General features: G+C 38.8%; 1 long non-coding RNA gene across 2 annotated transcripts; it reads left to right on the top strand.

Moving 5' to 3' along the window:
- The first annotated feature begins 976 nt into the window (after window positions 1–976).
- Window positions 977–19765, top strand: LOC136553361 (uncharacterized). 2 transcript variants are annotated; one of them, XR_010783145.1, is made up of 3 exons: window positions 977–1208; window positions 2032–2072; window positions 16802–19765. It is a non-coding gene; the product is annotated as an uncharacterized lncRNA (long non-coding RNA). The 2 variants fall into 2 exon arrangements; XR_010783144.1 differs by lacking the exon at window positions 2032–2072.
- Window positions 19766–20207: the final 442 nt, after the last annotated feature.

The following is a 20207-nucleotide window of genomic DNA, read 5'->3' as shown; positions in this document are numbered from 1 at the left end:
AAGTGCTGTGTTAGTCCAGCATTTTAAATGAAGACTGACAGGTTGGAATGATGTGTTTCTGGCAGTAGGCTACTGGATCTAGGGGAGGGACAGCATTCTACACTTGCATATGGAATTCAAAGAAACACAACTGGTGAGATTAGAAGGGCTCTCAAAGGGAAGGTTTCTTGGTTTTCCTGGAGGCCAACCTGACAAGTTAACATGAGTGACCAAGGGGAGAGAATGAAAAATCTTAGAAATGCCTCAAATGCTGAGATCTGCTTTATGCAGTTGATAACATGAATAGGAATATGAATGTAAAATTAATAAGGAGATTAGTTTAAAAATGTGGAAGTTCTAACAGCTACCTGTGCCAGTTTAAAAAGTGAAACCAAGCTTGGGATGCTACTGGTAGCCCACAGACTTCTGACTTTTGATGTAATCAGCACTGACAAAATTAATTAATTAACATGGTATCCTTAAATTACAAAATTAATTTAAGGATACCATGTTAGCAAAACAGAGGCAAAACAGTAAAGATATTTGCTAAAACTGCTATACAGACAGAAGTTTTAACAGAGAACTTCTTCAAATTGTGAACATTTAAATGTAAACATTCTTTGCCACAGAAGGAGAGTTGAAGAGTGAAATAAATAAGCAGAAAAATTATTATTTCTATTGTATAAGCTGAAAAAATGAAAAAAGTGAAAAAATAAAGCAGCAAAATGTCAAGAAAAATTGGAATTAAACAGAACCAATCACAAAGTTTGATCTGTTACAGGAATCGGTTCAAATACTTGTTACACCTTGAGTTACATCCCTTAAAATGGTATTATTTTGGCCTTCTGTCTTGGTATCCTTCCACATCTGTTTGACTGGTCCATGCCTGGAGCTTGTATTGTGCTCCTGAAACCTGAGGTTAGTCAGGACCATATCTCTTTAAAAAAAGCCCCACACAGACAAAGAAAGAAAAAACCCAGGCTGGGAAGGGGGAGCTAAAGCCTCTGCTGCATTGGGCTGTTTGGATACATCGGCTGCAGCAGTGGTCACGCATCCCTCCGCAGCCTGCTGATTTTGCAAAAGAGGGGGCAAAGGATCATTTTGCAGCCCAGATGCTGCCAAACAAAAGCAATCAATGGAAGGAATGGCACAATGAGCAGACAAGCATGTGGAAGCAGCTTATGAAGAAATAGTTAAATGCCGAGCTTTGTCCCAGCTGATGCCGTGATGTAAGTATGAGCTCGACAGCAGATCCTGTGGTCACTGCAGTTGTTTGTGGGAGATGTTTTATTGGTATCCTGATGCTTTTAGCACTTACAGATGGAGAAAGCATTAACTGTGACTCATTTCATCGTGTATTTAAGCAAATAACTGTATTGTCTCTGTCTCTACGGGGTTTTTGAGTGATTCACAGGCTGCAGTGTGTTGGTAGGGTGGGTGAAGAGTAGGACTGTGCACATGAGCTTATGCTCCTTTCCTGATGGCTTATCTGGGCTCTGCTCTATAGATGTGCTGGCAGATTGCTGCAGCACCACCCTCCCTGTGCAGAGGCCTCTTGCTGAATTTCAGCTCTGCCTTCAAGCACAGGGATGCACAATGCATTTTTTCACACTGCCTAGAATTATTTGCTGTACAAACTTACTTCATGCCAAGCACTTTATTTTAATTTTTTTCTCATGTATGCAGTTGAAAGAAAGCTTATGAAATTTCAATGGCTCTGTGTGTTACTATCAGGAGACTAGCTCTTAACATAGCTCTCCCAAAGAGACTTCCAAGTATGATTTATTACTCAAAGGAATGTGCACTTTCCTATCTTTGGACTGTTGCTAGCTAAAGTAGATGTATATATTTTTAAAAATAAGCCTTATTCTTACAGAAATCCAATGTCTTTCTCTTTCCCAAATTATTTGCTGCTTTTTATTTTGCATATGCCCTAATGATCTAGTAATGATCCTGCTTTAAAAACAAGAGAAAAAGCAGGGCTAGGGCAAGTTTACTGCACTGCATTTCTCAGCAATTTTTTTTGTAATCAGACAAAATTTTTTATTGTAGGCAAAACTACACATATCAGCAGAGCGAAAGAAATGCAAGTAGTGAGTATTTCCTTGTTATTTCATGAGAATATTAATTTTGCTTTCATCTAAGTACTGCATAAAGCTGTGGTGATTTGCTTTAAGCCAGAGAATATCATCTATCTATTAGACGTCCTCTGTGGCTGCACCTTGGTGCTTAATGCAGCTCCTGCAGAAACTGCCGGGAGATCTCCCTGCAGCGTCGGTGTCGGGGAGGTGACAGCGGGGTGATGGTGACGAGCAGCCTGTGTGGGCCTGCTCAGGAGGGTGGGCAGCTGTTGCAAGGAAGAGCCTTCTTTTGTGCATCTCTTTTGGGCCCTGGCAGAGCTGCAGCTCCTGATGCTGAGGGCTGCAAGGTAATGCACTTCTGCCCCACCACACTGATCACCTCGGTGGGGATGTAGGAGCTTCCCCTACACCAAGGAAACCAGAGGGAAGTTTTACCATCATTGCTTTGGAAGTTGCCCTCACCTTGTATTCCCAGAGGTATAAGAGCTCCATCAGCTGTCTATTTGCAAAACAACTTCTTATTGCTTGCTATCAGAAACTGAATTATAAGAAGCCAAATTCATCCCTTAATGAGCTTATAGCAAATTACTGTTACCTAGGGAGTGCTCTGGCAGTGATTGTGAATGCTGAGGCTTGGTATTGTCAGTGTTCATTCCTGTCCCTTCCTCCTCTGTGTCAGGATTGTCACCCTCTCAACACCAAACAGAATTTCTGGTTGGAAACAGGATTTCCAAAGATTAAAAAAGTAATCATTTGCAAGAATACAAAAATTTTTAAAACACCCTCAGTCCTACATAGAAAAGTTCTGTTCACTTACTGAAAATGTGCAGGACTATTGGATAAAATAGTTTTACAGGCTGCTTACTGTTGTGTAAAGACAGTGGGAAAATTTCAGCTCCTGTGTACTTCTATTGTTTTCAGCAGAATTACACTGGGGTGAGTTTGGTGCTTCTGGGGCCAACTCAAAAACCTTTTGTTTCTCTGTCCTTCTTTCTTGATTGTTTTCCTGTTTCTTAGATGGGAGTTTTTTATGACCTCCGAGGCAACAGGCACAGATTTATAAAGTATAATACAGAGGACCTAGATTCTCAGGTTTGGACCATATTTTCTTTCCGTTAATGGAAGCACAATGGCTTCCAGAAAAAACCTGATATATCACATTTCTAAAACTAGCCCATGTTCACTGACTTCAAATTTTTGGGGGCCCTTGGATCCTGCTCTCAAAAGCAGAGTTTCTAAAATACTGTATTACTTTTTATGTTAAAATATACAAAAGTGTAGGCTTTGTAAGGCAAAAGAGCACTTTATTGAAGAGTTTAAACAGTGTCTCGTTGCTCAGTATGTATCATCCCCTGGAATAACACGCAGAATTGAAAACATGCATGTCATATTTTGAAATATTTGATTTTTTGGAAGATCTAGTCTTTTTTGAAAAAAGTGTTAATTCACTCAGCAATATTTTTGTTATACACACAATTATTAAGCAATTATTTCTGCCTCAGCTGAGAAATATAACAGCTCATACAATTATTTGGTACAGTAGGTTGGCATTTTTCTTCTAAATGTGTATTTAATGGATATATTTGCACTTTAGCAGTCTTGAGCTAAATCTTTAAATGGGATGATCTAGTTCATTAGCATTTTTTGTCTTCTTTTTGATCAGTTTAGCAGAGGATGGTCATTGTTTGAAACTTTTAGCAAGTTGTTGGTTGTGATAGAGGTACACCAGAGCTGTGAGAAAGGAAGGTTTCACATTGTCTGTGAAGACCTTCATGTGTTCATGTGCAAAAAAATATGTGGCCATGAAGATCAGACTAGAAATAAATGAAGCTTAGTTGTCTTCCCTAAAATTACCTGTAGAAACTTTCTCCACCCAGGTGAACCCAAAATAAGGCATTATTTCTGATGGGTGATGATAATACTCATGAGAGAATGGGGCAGGTGTTTTGATCTCCTCTGGTGACCTCACAGGAGGGCATGAATGTGTCTCAGGCCCCTCTCAGTGGTGAGGTTTGGTTTCTTTTTTCTTACAGGAGAATGTTACAGCTGGCTGCATATACCAATCACCACCTATTTCAGATATGACAGCTGGTGGAAAATAGCAAAGGTCACTCTGGTTTCCCATGAGGGAAACAATGTTAGTGTTTCAATTGCTGTTTGGGATAGAGTTAATTTTCTTCCTGGTAGCTGGCACAGTGCTGTGTTTTGGATTTAGTATGAGAATGATGTTGATAACACACTGATGTAGTTGTTGCTAAGTAGTGCCTGCTCTAAATCAAGGACATTTCAGTTTCCCTTGCTCTGCCAACAAGGAGGTGCACTGGAAGCTGGGAGGCAGCACAAAGCAAGGACAGCTGAGCCAAACTAGCAAAAGGATGGATATTCCATACCACAGAATGTCATGTGCAGTATATAAGCTGGTGGGAGGGGCTGGTTGCTGCTGCCCAGGGATGGGCTGGGCAATTGTCAGCAACTGTGTTGTGCATCACTTGTTTCACTTGGGCTTTGTTTCTGTCTCTCTTTTTGTTGTATTCCTTTGCATGAATATTATTGTTATTATTGTTATTGCTATTGTTATTGCTGTTTAATTACATTTTTTAACCTATTTGCATCTCAACCAATGGGTTTCACCTTCTTTCTGATTCTCCTCCTCATCCCACTGGGGGAAGATGGGTGAGCAAAGCATCTGTGAGGTACCAAATTGCCAGCTGGGATTAAACCACCGCACAATTTTAATTAAAGCTTCAGTGAAGCAAAAGGAATAGCTTGTACTTTTTCTCATTTTAGGAGAGGATAATTTACCTATCTCTTTGTTAGTCATATATGATGCAATGTGGAGCTCTGCAGAGGTAACAGCAAAATTATTGTCAGTTTTTAAATGATGTAAACTGAGATCCTGGGGAATGTGATAGTTCCTTCAGAGTGGTCTGATGCTCTTTACAAGAAAACACCAGCTGTTGTCAAATCCTGCCCCATAAAATTATTCACACTAAGAAAGAAATTGCTAATGTCAGATGTCTGGAGACCTGCTGGGAGAGAAGGGGAATTTCAGGATTGTGCCCTCAATCCTTGTGTGTGCTACCTGCATTTTCCCCATGAAATGCCTCCTGTAAACCTTCCCCTTCCTTCTCAAATTTCTCCCTCCATATTATTGTTTGTCTTCATACCAGGACAATTCCTACACAAACCACCACTTCTGACCAGCTCCCATGAGGTTTTTTGTAACAGCAGTGTCCCCAGCCTGCCCCAATGCTATGGCAGCACCTTGCATTTCTCCTACTCTCCAGGCCACAGATGTACTGCTAAATAAGAGGTAGGGAACTAAATTCTGCTCACGTCCTTAGCTCTCTGTGCTCAGAGGTGCAGCCAAGCTCCTGCCCGCATGTTCTGAGCCAGGCTCTCTGTCTAGTCTCTCTGTCTCTCCATGTGTAGGAGAGAGAGCAAGATGTGCACTGGAGGATGATTTTTGCACTATAGAGTGATGTAGAGCCTCATTCCGGGTGCCAGCAGTTTTCAGCTCACTACCTTCATGCTCGTATTGGACTGGTGTTGGAAATGCTTCCCTGGATCTTGGCATTGGCTTGTGTTTCCCCACCCTGTGCCAGTCAGGATCTCAGCCTAATGCTGTGGACCCACCACAGTGAAGCAGATTTAAGAGCTGGAGAACTTAAATTGTTTAAATTGATTTCTGGTTTGTTTTGGTTACTCCTGTCAATGGTAAAAACATCTTTTTGACTCATGCTTGTTGTTTGATGTTTATGCAATGTACGTATATGGACACAGAGACATCCCTCAAACAGCAGTAGTTGTGTGGAAAGCTCATCCCTTTGGGACCTACACAATCATATACAATAATCTATTTAGTTGTGTAGGTTAGCAAGCCCTTCCCTACCACAGAAAAATGGATATGAGATTTTTCGTATCTTGTGTGAGAGATCCATAAAGATGGATTTATTGCAGTTTCTCATTAGCTGTGACAAGGATGATGTCAGATAAGTTGTGCATGCCCTGTTTTATAAATAAAAAATGAGAAGGAGCCTGTCGTCTCTTCAGCTAATGGATTAATGTTATAGCTGGATGGAAAAGCCACCAGCTTAATTTGTGGAACATAATGGAGGAACAAAATTGCTTAGACTCCCTTAAGTGTATTTATCCCAGGGCCTCCTGCTTGACCCTTTATCCTGATCTTTGGCATCTCTCTCATGTTGTAAAATCCAAGTAACAATGAAGTCTTACTGTTTTCTTAAAAAATGCCAAAAATAATAGAACAAATTGCACTGGTTTTTTGTCAACCTAAACTCTATAATATAAAAATCTTCCGCATACCCTTTCAGCATGGCTTCATTTATTAATTCTTAGCATAGCAACTGCAATCTAAAGTGTGCTTCTCATTTCTTTCTTTTTATTGTACTGCTTGCAGAGAGAGCTTTGTTGTTATAAGCTCATCATTAATCATAATTTTCACTAATAAGGTGCAGTTTAATCAAGTAGTTCAAAACACTCTGCATACACTCATGAATGCAGCTTTATTTATATATGCAGCACCTGATGTTTAATATAGCTCTCTATGAATAATGTTATAGCTGTTTGATGTATTGAAAAGTCCATGTTCAGACCTTCAGTCATTTTCTTTCAGTATTAGGCCACCTTTTTAGCATTTTTGATTGTGAGGGGGAAGAAAAAAGGGCATTAAAATGTCCCTCTAGAAAGTCCTATGTAGAATTGGGTATGTTGTGAAGCAATGGAAGAGAAGGATGTGGTGTCAAATCATGGGCACAGCAAATCTTGGCAGAGTTTTAAAGAAGTTTTCAACAACAGTTGCTGTCATGAGTGGCACCTGCTACATAAACAGGTGACATTTCAGTGTTTTCGACACTTGGTAGCATCTGTAAATTACTTGGGTAGTCTCAGCTTTTAAAATATTTCCTCTGCACTGTCTTGGTATGCTGTATCAACCCAGATCTGTGTTCATCTCCTTGCTTCTGCAACATTTGGCATTCCTAGCTGAAAGCTTTCACCATAATGTGCCCAGTTTAGAGACAAGCTCCCCCCACTTATCAAGTAGAAATTAATACAGATGGATTCACTGCTTAAAAGCATACTAGTCATAGACAGAAAATGCCATGCCATTTGTCATCAATTGTGGCTGACAAATGACATAAAGAAAAAAACACTTCTGGTCATGTCTGTCAAACCCTGTCCACACTTGTACAAGTAGATAGTGATCATAAAAATACCTTCCTGATTTTTTTATTAAGAAATTGGAGGAAATGAAGAGAAAGAGGATTTTTTTTAAAATTACCACCAGTAACTAGAAAAAAATAAAAAAAAAATATATATATATATTAGCAATGCAACAAATGCCTCAGAAGTATTTCTGTTGGTCTGAATACCCTTTGCCAGGTATATGAACAGAACTCATCAGAGCTGATCTCATTCTTGTGTCTGTTTCTGACACAGCTCCCTGTCCTTTGCAGCGAAGTTTGGCTGTTTACCATGTGGAATTGTTTTGGAGAAAGACTATAGCCTGCAAAATATTCTCCACTTCTTACTCATCGACCTGGCTCTCTCCTTAACACCAGTCATGGAGACATTCAGGGTTAAGTCTGTGCTAGGAGGTTTGTGTTAAAGCAGTACCATTTTTACACAATGTGACCGTCATTATTTTAGGTCTTTTGACCTAAAACATACCCCTGTTTCTTCAAAGTTCCTGCAAATCTCTCAAGATCACTGGGATAGTGGGCACAGAGGCCTGGGAGAAGGGCTACCCCCTGGACACATGACCCAGATCTAGCCTGGTTATGACCTTGGGCACAGTGTGTGTCTGATAAGCCAGTTTCTGCACCCAGGTAATGACAGGCACATGTACAAACCTGGGCTGGAGAGCAGCCCAGCAGAGAGGGATCTGGGGTTCGTGGTGAGCAGCAGCTCAGTGGGAGTCAGCAGTGAGCCCTGGCAGACAGGAGGGCAACGGCCATCCCAGGGTGCATCAAACAGCATCACCAACTGGGCAAAAAAGGGAGCATTGATACACTTTTTCCATAGGTCAGGATCAGCCTGATCCAAAGTAATGTTTTGTTTTCTCTCCTCTCTGCATAGGTATGGTCTATTTGTTCAGGTGGCTGTGATGTCTCTGTAGGTTCTGAATTATGTGATTCCTTCTAATAGTTGCAGATTAAGGGCCTTTATGCTAGATTTGGTACTACAGTGCTACTGTATCAAACAAACAGTTGTTGCAAAATATTTTGCTCCCTGGCCTAAGTCAGAGAGTCCTGTGGAAAGTCTGGGTGCAAGGCAAAACTGATGTGATTTGCTCTTCTACCTTGAGCTGAACAGTCTTGTGGTACGCTCGGGTGCAAGGAAACAGAACAAAACCACCAACATCAACATTGAAATTCTCTGCCAGTTGACTGAACAATAGTGAGTTTCTGTTTCAGGAGAGCACATCAAGGTGTTTTGTCCTTAATGTATCTATTAATATTTGGTTTATAGCCTACATTTAGCAGATCTGGGATGCATGACTGCACCACTCACAATGCACAGAGGATCTGTAACTGCCCAGAACTCTTTTTCCCATTATAAAGTACTAATCTCTGATTCATTAAAAATATTTCCTACAAAAATGGCAATTTCAGAAATGATCGAATTACTTCCAATTAGAGTAAATTAACTTTAATTCCTACCTCAGTTAGGGAATTTCAGTTTCTGCACCTTTTTTCCTACTAGCCATATCATCTTGGTTGCCATGTTGAATGCTAAAAATATCAGGGAATGCTACTTGCTTTTGCTACCTTGCTCTATACTAGTTTGAGAATGAGGCTGTCTAAGTAAAAAGGCCATATCTCAAATTGTACCCAGATATATTTGAAAGCTATTGCAGGGTAGGAGATGCCTTGTTCAGTGATCAAGTGCACTGCACACAGCCTGCAGTCCAAAACTGCAGTCCTTATAAGATGAATCAGAGCTCAGTTTTGTCAGAGGTATTTCTGTCAGCAATACACATTTGTCTCACCTGGAGATCCCTCCAACTGGGGCTGTCTACATATCTCATCCCTCCCGAAGGACAGACTGACTTGGCAGGCTCATGATGTCATCAAGATTACCTCATCATAAGCTTTCCAGTAACCCAATGTAAAGAAAGGTTCTTCACAAGAATAATTGAGGCCAGGAGAAGTATTAGGAGAAGATTTGCCTTCATAAATGCTCCCTTGAGAATTGTTAATATTTTCCCCTCCATGAAAGTATTGGGAATATACTGTAACTGTAGACACGAAATTCTCTCATAAGGCTTTTGTCAGCCAAATGCAGATTTCTGAGTTGTAGTCTAAGAATTTCCATCTAAGTCAAACTTTAACAAATGAGATACTGCAAAACACATTTATACAATCTATCAATAAATCAATCAATCACATTTATGTATATCTGATATAGGTTAGTGGTTTTGTGGCTTTTTAGTATCTTTGTGACTATCAATCTTTCCTGAATTCAAATAACTGTAAACAAAAGGAGGAACTTCCATATAATAATAGATATTCATTTGGTGAAAGCAAAAAGAAAAAAAAACAACACCAAAACCCCCCAAAAACAAAACAAAACAAAACAAACCACAACAAAAAACTCCCCCTCACAACCCTGATACCAAACTGTCCTTAGAAGACAGAATATCCAACTAAAACCACAACTACTCTTATCATCAGGCATATTTACTTCCTGGCCATCTGTGCTGCAAAGTGACCGCAGGGGAAGATGCTAGGCCAGAGAAAGCAGTGATGCCACCTATCATACTGATGGCATTCAGGGAACAGTAATGCCTAAGTCAAACTTCAAATAATTTTTTTCATTGAAGATAATTTTTTTCAAGATCTGAACCCTTCTATCTTTCATTGAAATGTTGAAGTTAGATCAGTAACAATGTTTGGACATAGCCAAACCCTTCACTTAAGGGTAAAAACAAAAATAATTTTAGACACAATGTGTGAAAGGATAACTTTCCATATATGTGGATTACTTGTTATAATTACTTGGAGTTTGATTTATTTAGTAAGTAATAACATTTCCCAAGTGTATTTTTTTCTGCTTTAAACACTTGAATGTAAACAAAGAGTTATTTGTGTACATCTAAACTAAGTAAATCAAGTATTCTTATTTGGTATAGTTCAGTATACATAAGCCTGAACTGCCTGTTAGCTTACAGTGCAGGAGGCAATGCACAAGGAATTTGGATACCAAGATTAGGTATTCAGCATTTAGGGCATAACTGACCTTATAGTATATAACTATTCTAAGTTCATCTTTGGAATAAGTTCAGTTATTGTTTCAATTTAAGTGCTTATCTGCAAAGTGTACTTCAGATGCACTCTGAAGTACATATAACATGTATCTGTTATAATGGTTTTCTGTGTACAGCACAGTACAGTGCCCTTAAGCAACCAAGAAGGGTGTTTGGTTTTCCTGATATTTCAGCCACTAGTAATGTCACAAAACAATAATTAAGGTGTGAATTTTCCAGGTTACTTTTGAAGAAACGTGCTTGAAGGAGATTTATTTTAGCTAAATAAAAAAAAAATCTAAATTAAAAAAAAAAAAGAGAGACAAGGAAATCTGCAAAAGTACTCAGTTCCTTTCCTTCTTATGGAATTGTATTTTCAGAGCACTTGATCAACTACTTTTCCTTCCAGCTCTATATCATTTACAGAGACTGAGTTCAACAAAAACTATATAATTATTCTGAATTTTTAGTATTTTCAGTATAAGGGCTCAGTTCCTATCTTGTCCTTCAATTGGTTTCTCATCAGAGATTTGTGAGACTGACACCCTGCTGTTGGAAAATTCATAAATTCTTGCACTGGCCAGTTTGGACAGAACAGTGTGTTGCCATGGTGGTTGGTTCAGACAATAGAAATTAGTGTTCAGCTCAGACTTAGTGTCTTTAGAGCAAGAAAAGCTTATCTAGTAAGCTGTGTATCTCTAAAGGGATCATATTCTGCAGTCAAGTCATAATTCATACGCTATTTTTTCCTCGGCCTAATAGCCCATTGTTTATATCTTTGTGACTGCAGTGCTCTTTAGGCTTCTGTATTATGGTTCATGGGCAGTGTCAGTTTCCCATTTCATTGGAAAGCCCATTAAAAGATTCAGAACCAAAATAAGCCAAAATAGTTCTCCTTCTGCTTGTCCTTTTTTATGGCATTCATTTCAGAGAAAAGGTCTTAAAATCCCCACATTTCTGGAAAACAGCAGTGAGGTCTTAACCACATGGCTCTTTCTTCTAGTTTTGTAGGTTTTTTAAAACTTTTCCTTCAGCTGCTATGCATTGTTGAGAAATCACTTTGAGATATTGTCATTTGGTATCTGAGTTTACTTCATCAGAATTTGATGAAAGCATTCTTTATGCATAATTCAACCACATAGTCCCAGATGGTTACTGTGAGGTCATTTGAATACCATAGAATCAAACTTATTATTACTATTCCAAGTAATTTTTAGAATTTTCCTGATGTTGCATGTAATCATACTTCTTCAGTCACCTTTTCCATAGGTGAAGTATGGTAGGTCTTGTGTTAAGCACATTTACATTTTAAGAATTGTGTTGTTTTTGTTCCTGTAAGAAAGAAACAGATAAAGTTGGTACGAGACCTATTTTTTGTTTCAGTTAATTAGTTTTTTCAAGTCTGACACAAATTTCCTCAATTCCATGGCTTAAGATAATGGTCAGCTGATGTATTCGTGCAGCATTGAGCTGTGAAGAGATACTGGATTAATCTTGAGAACAACAGGGCTGTCAGCTCTGCTTGCTGCAGTGCCGGATTGCTAGCACCAGGCTGCTTCTGGTTTTGGAGCTAGTGGCTACTCTGTTTGCTCAGGCAACTCTGAAATCTTTTCCAGTATATTCTACAAATGCATCCACACCAGAACTACTACTTACCTTTGTGCCTTCATTGATTGCTGTTGGAGGCTGTCTTCTTTCCTTTAATAGTAAAGAAGTTTTCACAAAGAATACATTTCAGTGATGGTCAGATGACTGCCATGCTGGCAAGAAGAAGGACAGGGCCTTCACTCATCTTGAGGGAACTACAAAACCTTGCTGTAGATCATGGGAACACAGAATGTTCTGGGTTGGAAGAGACCTTTAAGATCATCCATTTCCAACCTCTGGCCATGGTCAGGGACACCTTCCACTAGACTAAGTTGCTCAAGGCCCCATCCAATTTTGCCTTGAAGGCATCCAGAGATGGAGCATCCACAGTTTCTGTGCCTCACCACCCTCACAGTAAAGAAATCTCTTCAGAGGTTCTTATCTACAGCTACTCTTCCATTTGAATCTATTCTCTCTTGTCCTGTCTCTACAGGCTCTTGTAAAAGCCCCTCTCCACATTTCTTGTAGGCTTCCTTTAGGCCACAATTAGGACACCATGAAGCCTTCCCTTTTCCAGGCTGAACAATTCCAATTCTCTCAGCCTTTCTTTGTAGGGAGGTGCACCATCCCTCTAATAATCTTGATGGTCTCCACTGTATTCACTCCAACAGATTCATGTCCTCCCTGTGCTGGTGCCCCAGAGCTGGTGCAGCCCTGCAGGTGGGCTCTGAGCAGAGCAGAGGGGCAGAATCCCCTCCCTGGCCCTGCTGCCCACCATGGATGCAGTCCAGGACACGTTTGGCTCTCTGGGCTGTGGGAGCACACTGACAGCTCATGGCCATCCTAAGAAGAATAACTGGTGCTGGTCCTAAGAGGAATAACTGCTTCCTCTTCTTGGCCTTGGAAAGGGTAGGTACTAGTAATACTTGCTTCAAAAACTGACTGCAGCATCTGTCCTGATTTTCATCTGTTAAATATTTTTATCCTTGTATGTATGTTTGTGGTGTCTCATCAAAAAGCAACAATGCCTACTGTGCAAATGCATCGAATTCATCACACTCTAGAAAAAGGATCACTGTTACAGCTGCAAGCACTCTCTTCTCTATATAAAAATCAACAAGGGCACAGCATTTTTATTGATTTTAATATGAATAGCATTCATGATATAGAATTTGTAGCATTAATATTATCAACTCTATAATTATTATTAAAGTATTGGCATTTTGGAACACTTTCAGTATATTTTTAATCTTAAAATTCTATGTGATAAAGCATGAAAGCTCCCGTAATTCACAACAATATAAATGCAGAGCCATATATTTTGCTGATGGCATTGATTCCTATCTGCTGATGCTGTGGACTACTCATTGCAGTTGAAGTTGTTACACCAAAATGTCTAGACAATTAACATACTAAGGGCATATCTACTTTATTTCCAGCTTTTATAGCTTGCTGTCACATTATTGTATTTCACTGTATCAGGTCTGTCTCAAATTTCTGCTGAACAGGTATCTCTGAGAAGCAAGTCTTTACATTTGTGTGGTACCTGCAGTTGTGTGATGGTCCTGAATTTGATAGAAATTCATTTTGAACTCAGCTAGTAAAAGTTGTGTGTTGACAGGAACAATTTGTGCTTTTAGACTGTCTGAAACATAAATTAAGCATTAGCTGCTGCAGTATTTTGTCCACAAATTTCCTACTCAAAACTTTGGATGGTGTTCAGTAATTCTGATGGTTCTGTATTTTTTTCCTATGCTGCTGGATGGACTTAAGAATTTTGATTTAGGCATTATCAATGTCGAAAGAAACTCAGTGTATTTCATTTAGACTGATCCTAATATTAATTAGGATGGGAGAGGAGTGAATAGATAGATAGTCAGACAACCACAAATGTTTTTTAAAACAAAAATTTCTGTAGCAGAATATATATATATATACACATATCCACCTGGTTTGGAGGCAAAATTAGGTATTTGTGTAGCTATACCTGTGGTTCCTACCTACAACTAATCACAGGCATCCACAAAGTTGAAGATTTTTTTGCACTTTGACTGCTAAACCTCCTCCCCCAAAATTCAATTAAAGACACACATAAAATCCTCCAGCAAGGGTGTTTTATCCTAAAAGGTAATAAATTTCACAGCAGAAATTTGGCATAGGTATTGATTGTAACTGGCTTTTTTCTCCTCCAGGAGAGATTTATGGTTGGCTATAGCAATAAATTCAATTAGAGACTGTTCTCAGATGCTGCAGCTCAGTATCATATAAAAGTATAAGGTAACCTGTATGACCAGCTCAGGCACTGGGGAAGTGTAAGGTCAGTAAGTTAAGTGTACCAGGATAAATCTGTATCTGGTATCTGCCAGCCAAGTTGGCTGTCTTTCTTTCCATGGGAGACAACATAGACATGACTGTGTTGAAATCTTTCTAGGATTGTAATGTGATCTGGTACCAAACTTTTGGTCACATCTATGCTGGCAAGACCAAGCACCTTCGAGGACTACTGGAATTATTTGCTGGTGTAGAGATGTCAGTTCACACTGTGCTAGAATGTGCTTTTCTGCTAAGCAAAGTATTTATTGTATCAATAATTTTAGGGTGTTTTTAGGTAATTGGGACCTCTCAATTTTCTGAACAAGTTGTCATTGTCAAAAATCTTAGAAGATATATTTGTTTTCCAAGCATGTGTCAGTACCAAGAAAAGTAACATATCAAGGGGGCAACATAATAAAGGACAATCTTTGAGAGACCAAGTCTAGAAATAGAATGGAGTCTGAGAAAGTGTGTCACTCACTAATTATGGAGAGGCTGTCTCCTAAAGTCATAATTAGCTCTCTATTACTTTCTATTATAATGTATTTTTCCTTTATCGTTCCTCAAGGCAATTGAAGCTGCTCAAATAACTTGAAATGCTTTTCATGTGTGATTTTTTTCTAATGACATTTTAGAGGAACTGGTATAAGCTATCCTTATCTTCTATAGGTACACACACAGTGCTTGGGTCTCTTGAGCCTGGCTTTCCACTGCAGCCAAAAAGCTTCCCTTAGTGCTCCCCTCCAACTGCAACCCATTATGCAGCTGGGCTGCAATCCTTTTGCTCTCTTTGAAATCATTCACATCTGAGAAAATGGGGCTGGATTTGCAAGGCTCTTTGCTTCTGTCTTTATTATTTAAGTATAACTTAAGGGTAGACTTTTGTTTATAAGGTAGATATACATCTCAGCATCCACAGAAAGAAAGATTTATATTGAGGCCACTTAAAAACATTATGTTAACTTAAATTCTTCATAATGCTTCTCACAGTAAATATGCATTCAGGAGTCATACATTTCAACATTTTTTTTAATGAGTAGGTAAAATCCTTAAGTATTTAAAAAACCCCAGTATCTAAGCCACAGATTCTACTTCCCTTTCTTTCACACAATTTGTATTTCAGTATCATGCTTACTTAATATTTTGCTTAATTAATATTTTGCAATTTAGCAACAGTTGTTTTTCTTTCTGGGTCAGGAAGGAATGTCTGTGCATTGCTGTTTGAAGGGGGACTGCACATTATGAAAAGACTTGCCAACACTCTCAGAGGCTCAGAGAAGGATTTACATTTGCACAGATGCAGAACAATAATTGAACACCATTGTCAGGACTCCCAGCTCTCTAAAACTTATTTTCCTTGGGTAATAACTTAATAGTGAAGTATGTTGTTTTCTGCAGCTTGACAGCACACACCTTGCTTCACTTGTACACTGTTCTGGTGCTACAGAAATTCAGTGGAAATAGTTCCCAAAGGTAGCATAGGGTAGATGCTGACCAATATAGCTTGGGACTGGGGATTAGCTGGGAAGAGTTTGAATCCTCCCAGTGGAAAGTCAGTGCAAACTAGTTAGCCTCTTCCCCTAGCTGCAAGCCATTTGAATAGAGGGGCAAAATCCTTCTCCAGGAAAGCTCTGCCCAGCCTGTTACTTTCCTTGATGGCATAGTTTTACATCCAGACTGTAATATCTAGTGCAGAGGAATATATATCCTAGAACAGTTGCCAGTTTTACTGGTTTTGGCTGGGATAGAGTTAATTTTCTTTCTAGTAGCTGGTACAGCATTGTGGTTTTGAATTTAGTATGAGAATAATGTTGATAACTTGCTTGTTGCTGCTTACTCTAAATCAACGTTTTTCAGTTTTCTGTGCTTTGACAGCAAGGAGCGGCACAAGAAACTGGGAGGGAACAGAGCCAGGGCAGCTAAGCCCAAAGGGGCTGAAGGAATGTTCTAGACCATAGAATGTCAGGCTGACTGTATAAACTGGGATGTACTGGCCATGAGGGATGGATCTCTGCTCAGGGATGGGCTGGGCATTGATCAGTGCGTGGTAAGCAATTGTTTCGTGCATCACTTTTCTTTCTCGGATATTATTTCTGGCTCTCTTTTTGTTGTATTTCTTTGCATTGCCATTACTTCACTCTTATTAATATTAATGATAGTATTTTCACTTATTAAGCTGTTTTTATCTCAACCCACAGATTTTACCTTTTTCCCTGGTTCTGCTCCCCATCCCACTGGGAGAGAGTGAGCAGCTGCTGGGTGCTTAGTTGCCAGCTGGCATTAAGCCATGACACCCATTCAGTCCAGCATGCTTGCAGCTCTGCGTGTTTGTCACCGAGCTGACTGCATGGTATTAAACTGGAGGAGAAGCAGGAAACCTCACTGCTCTGTGTCAGCTCTCCCTCCGTGTGCCTACAAGCAATGCATGAGGCAGTTTATAATTAGTATCATGACTCACTCCATACTGGTAACTGCAATTATGCCCTCAAAGGAAATGGCTTTTTCATACCCTTCAGCTCAACTCTTTCTGCATGAATGACCCTCCCCTTTTCCCTTGTGTTCCTTCTTCCAGAACTCCTGACCTGATGTTAAGAAGTATCTTCTAGCAGGTGGGATGAAGAAGACATGTCAGACTTTGGGCTTCACTGATACACTTCCAACTGTGCCTGCTTCCAGAAAAAAAAAGAAGACAGCAGAAACATCAGCTTCCAGAATTCCATGCCTTTTCTAGAAGATAAATAGAAATCAATTGCACAAGAATATAGCCTGAATTCAGGCTAAATTAGAGAAACTGAACAAGACCTCCTTGCTTTCTGAGATCTGTTCTTGATTATAAGAGAATGAACTTCTGTGAACAAATAAGCAAGTGGCTTTAAAAGAAAACTGGAGAAGTAGCAAACGGTGATGCACAGAGACATCTTGGGCAGAAAAGGGATGGAGTGAATACTGAATTGACTTTCACATGCTTGGGCTTTCTGGTGTCCACTGAAGAGATGATAAGCAAAAAGGATTAAAAAATAACTTTCTAATTTATAAATCCAATATCTGCTTCATGTTCCTATCAAGAAGATATCAAAGAAAAAGAGACAATGGAGATCAAGGATAAGAACAGGTAAAAAAACACCAACCAAGCAAAAAAATTTACTGTTAGGCTGGCATGTTCTTGCTCAAACATCCATGGTCAGTAATTTAAAGAAGTCTAAAACTTGGCTAGTGTTTGTATAAAATTGCTATTTTTAAAGGTGAAATTATTTTCTTAAATTACAAAATATTCTATAGGTGCCAGGTTCTGCTGCATTTGCTTATGAATCGTCTCCATGAAATTAATGAGAACTGCTTGAAAAAACTCCTGTGTTTAAAGGGTTCATAGTCTAACTTTCAATTTACAGTCTCCATTCACTATAGCACTTTTTGTAAACAAGTGAAAGTTTCCTTCCTGTGCTTGCCTAACTCAGAATTCAACAGATTGTTTCACTGGGATGAATGTATATTCTTGCCAACACCTAAAATTCAAAGCAAATTCTTTGTGCCAACATGTCTACGCAAAGTTAATAAGTGTTTACTTGTTGTAAACACTTACAAAACATAAAGTTGTAATTAGAAATGTTCTTATTTCAGTGGCCCTGCAGGAAGAAGACAGTTTCACCCTCAGCCTTGCAATCTGCAGAATCCCCCTTGATGTTCTTTAATGTATAGCCTCTGTTTTTTCCTGTGTGTTAAGAAGGTGGGCTTTGCATTGTGTTAGACAGTGGTTGTTAGCAATAGCTGACTACTCTTTCAGGATCTGTTCCACTGGCTCCCTGGGTAATTCTGTGAAAACTCATGGAAGTTATATATGTCCATTGCCATACTGTGGGATAGAAAATCTGGGGCTTTGAATCTCTCTTTTTTTGCAGGTTAGTTAACAAGGCCCTTCTAATGCAAATCTTATACATCTGGGCATCTCTGAGGATTTTTTCACTTCTCTGTGTTTACCCAGAAGAGGATGACCTGTGTGCTCTCTTCCCCTTTTCCTCCCTTCCTCTTATTAGCCTTACATGTGGCTCATGTTTCTTCTTCTGTGCCACTTGTCCTTCTGTTTCCTGAAGCATAAATTGTAGCTTGTATTTCTCTATGGAATTGTGTTATGAGTGAGACAGAACTGATACAGAGGTGGAAAAGAGCTATGATTATCTGGAAGGATATTGCTGGATATCATCCACTATCTGATGAAGAGATATTTGTAGAAGTGCTCAAAGTTGTGGTTTTTCACAAGTTGTGGTTTTATTAAAACTACTTGTCTTGTATTTCCTTCTACTTTGTATTCTAGTTTTCTCTAAATACAAAGGACTCTGTTCACTGATGCCTAGAAAATGTTATGAAACTTTGAAGTATTATTAGATGTAATATTCAGCAAAAATAGAGATCAATAAATACTACTTAAAATGTTTAATACATGTGTAATCTGGACCATTTTAGTTAATGAGTTGATTTTCCTTAATGGAAAGATAGTTGCTTCATTAACTCTGAAATTAAAATAGGAAAAATGTTTTAAGGTAGTATGGAAAAACCCCAGCTTTGATAACCTGATGAATCTGTGTCCTCAACGGAGGAAAAAACCCTAGGCCTGCATTAATGAAGGTGTTTAGGAGCCTACATTAGGTCCTGAAATCAATTTGCAAATTTAGGCTTTGCTCTTTTGATGTTTCAAGGTTAAAGTGGATTTTCTAAATCTGGCCCTTTTATTGGCACCAAAGGCCAAAAGAAAATACCACCAGTAATTTAACATATTGCTTATTAAAAATTGTATGCCAACAGCAGCTCTTGCAATACTGCACTCCCTCCTATTGCAATCCCTGAAGAGTAATTGAGGAGTCTATTTTTATAATTTGGTATAATCTTTTGCGTAATTTGAAATGTCAAACATTTTGTACTGGTATTTTGTTATTTGTACCATCTGGAATTGAAAACTCTGCGATTCTCAGCAATTCAAATTTGTGGAGTAATGGTTACTGCTCTATAGTTGAGTTGTCTCCTCAAGGACTTAGCTTAAAGTAGTATTTTCTTAAGGGTGGATCAAAGAGGAAATTTTACTTCAGCATTTGAGATTTTGAAATCTTGTAATTTATTTTTGCCTTCTTGCTTTGCTCCTTATTTGCAAAGAAAAAACTGAAACAACTTTTATAGGTTTTTAAACTATTTTCCATTAGAATTTGCTTAGTGCCATCAAGGAACTCACTTGTACATTAAAGCAAATCTCAGAGAGATCAAAATCATTAGATGAAAATAAATATCTGTTCCTGGTCTCTGTGCCCTTAAAGGTTTTGCTCATTTCTAGTACTATTCAAAAAATCCCGTTCTGTTGATATTTGACTTTTATAAACATGTCAGCTTGAAGAAGGAATAATACTTCAGTTCTTCAATGTTTGACTAAGCTATGATCCTGTAGATATTTTGCTTAGAAACTGCTAATAATGGTTTCACATGAGGGGTGCAAAGTAGGAGTATTTCTGTAAACTCACTGCACCAATCTAAAATAAATAGTTTCATCAAAATATCCAATTTGTGTAACAGATCTGAGGAAAAATGAGACATTTGTTTGAATCAAACGCTTCACATGCCATAGGTTGGGGGTTTTTTTTAGCCATTTGTACTAGATAGAATTCTAGCAAGAGAAAGATTATATGTTTTCTGTTAGTGGAGCAATTCAAATGAAACAGAAACTGTATACAGTAAGGGCTGGCTTGCCAATGACTAGCACATGTGTCATCAACAAAGGGTAGGCTTATTTTCAAACTTCTTGAAAAGAAGTTGCATTAGTAAAGCAAGGGCACAGCAAGCTCCTGGCAGTGACTATGGACCAATGCAATCTGTAATCTCTGACTGCTGGGAAATACATACAGTGCAATGTTTAAAGCATCTGTTGGTAACACTTAAAGCATTAATTTAAGAATGAAGGTCAGTGATTGTTGTGTCAAAGGAAGCTTTGCTGTAAGTTT

Source organism: Molothrus aeneus, chromosome 2 (assembly GCF_037042795.1).
Source record: "Molothrus aeneus isolate 106 chromosome 2, BPBGC_Maene_1.0, whole genome shotgun sequence".
Taxonomy (NCBI): domain Eukaryota; kingdom Metazoa; phylum Chordata; class Aves; order Passeriformes; family Icteridae; genus Molothrus; species Molothrus aeneus.
Note: the sequence above shows the minus strand (reverse complement) of the source record. Positions and strands in the feature narration are given on the sequence as shown.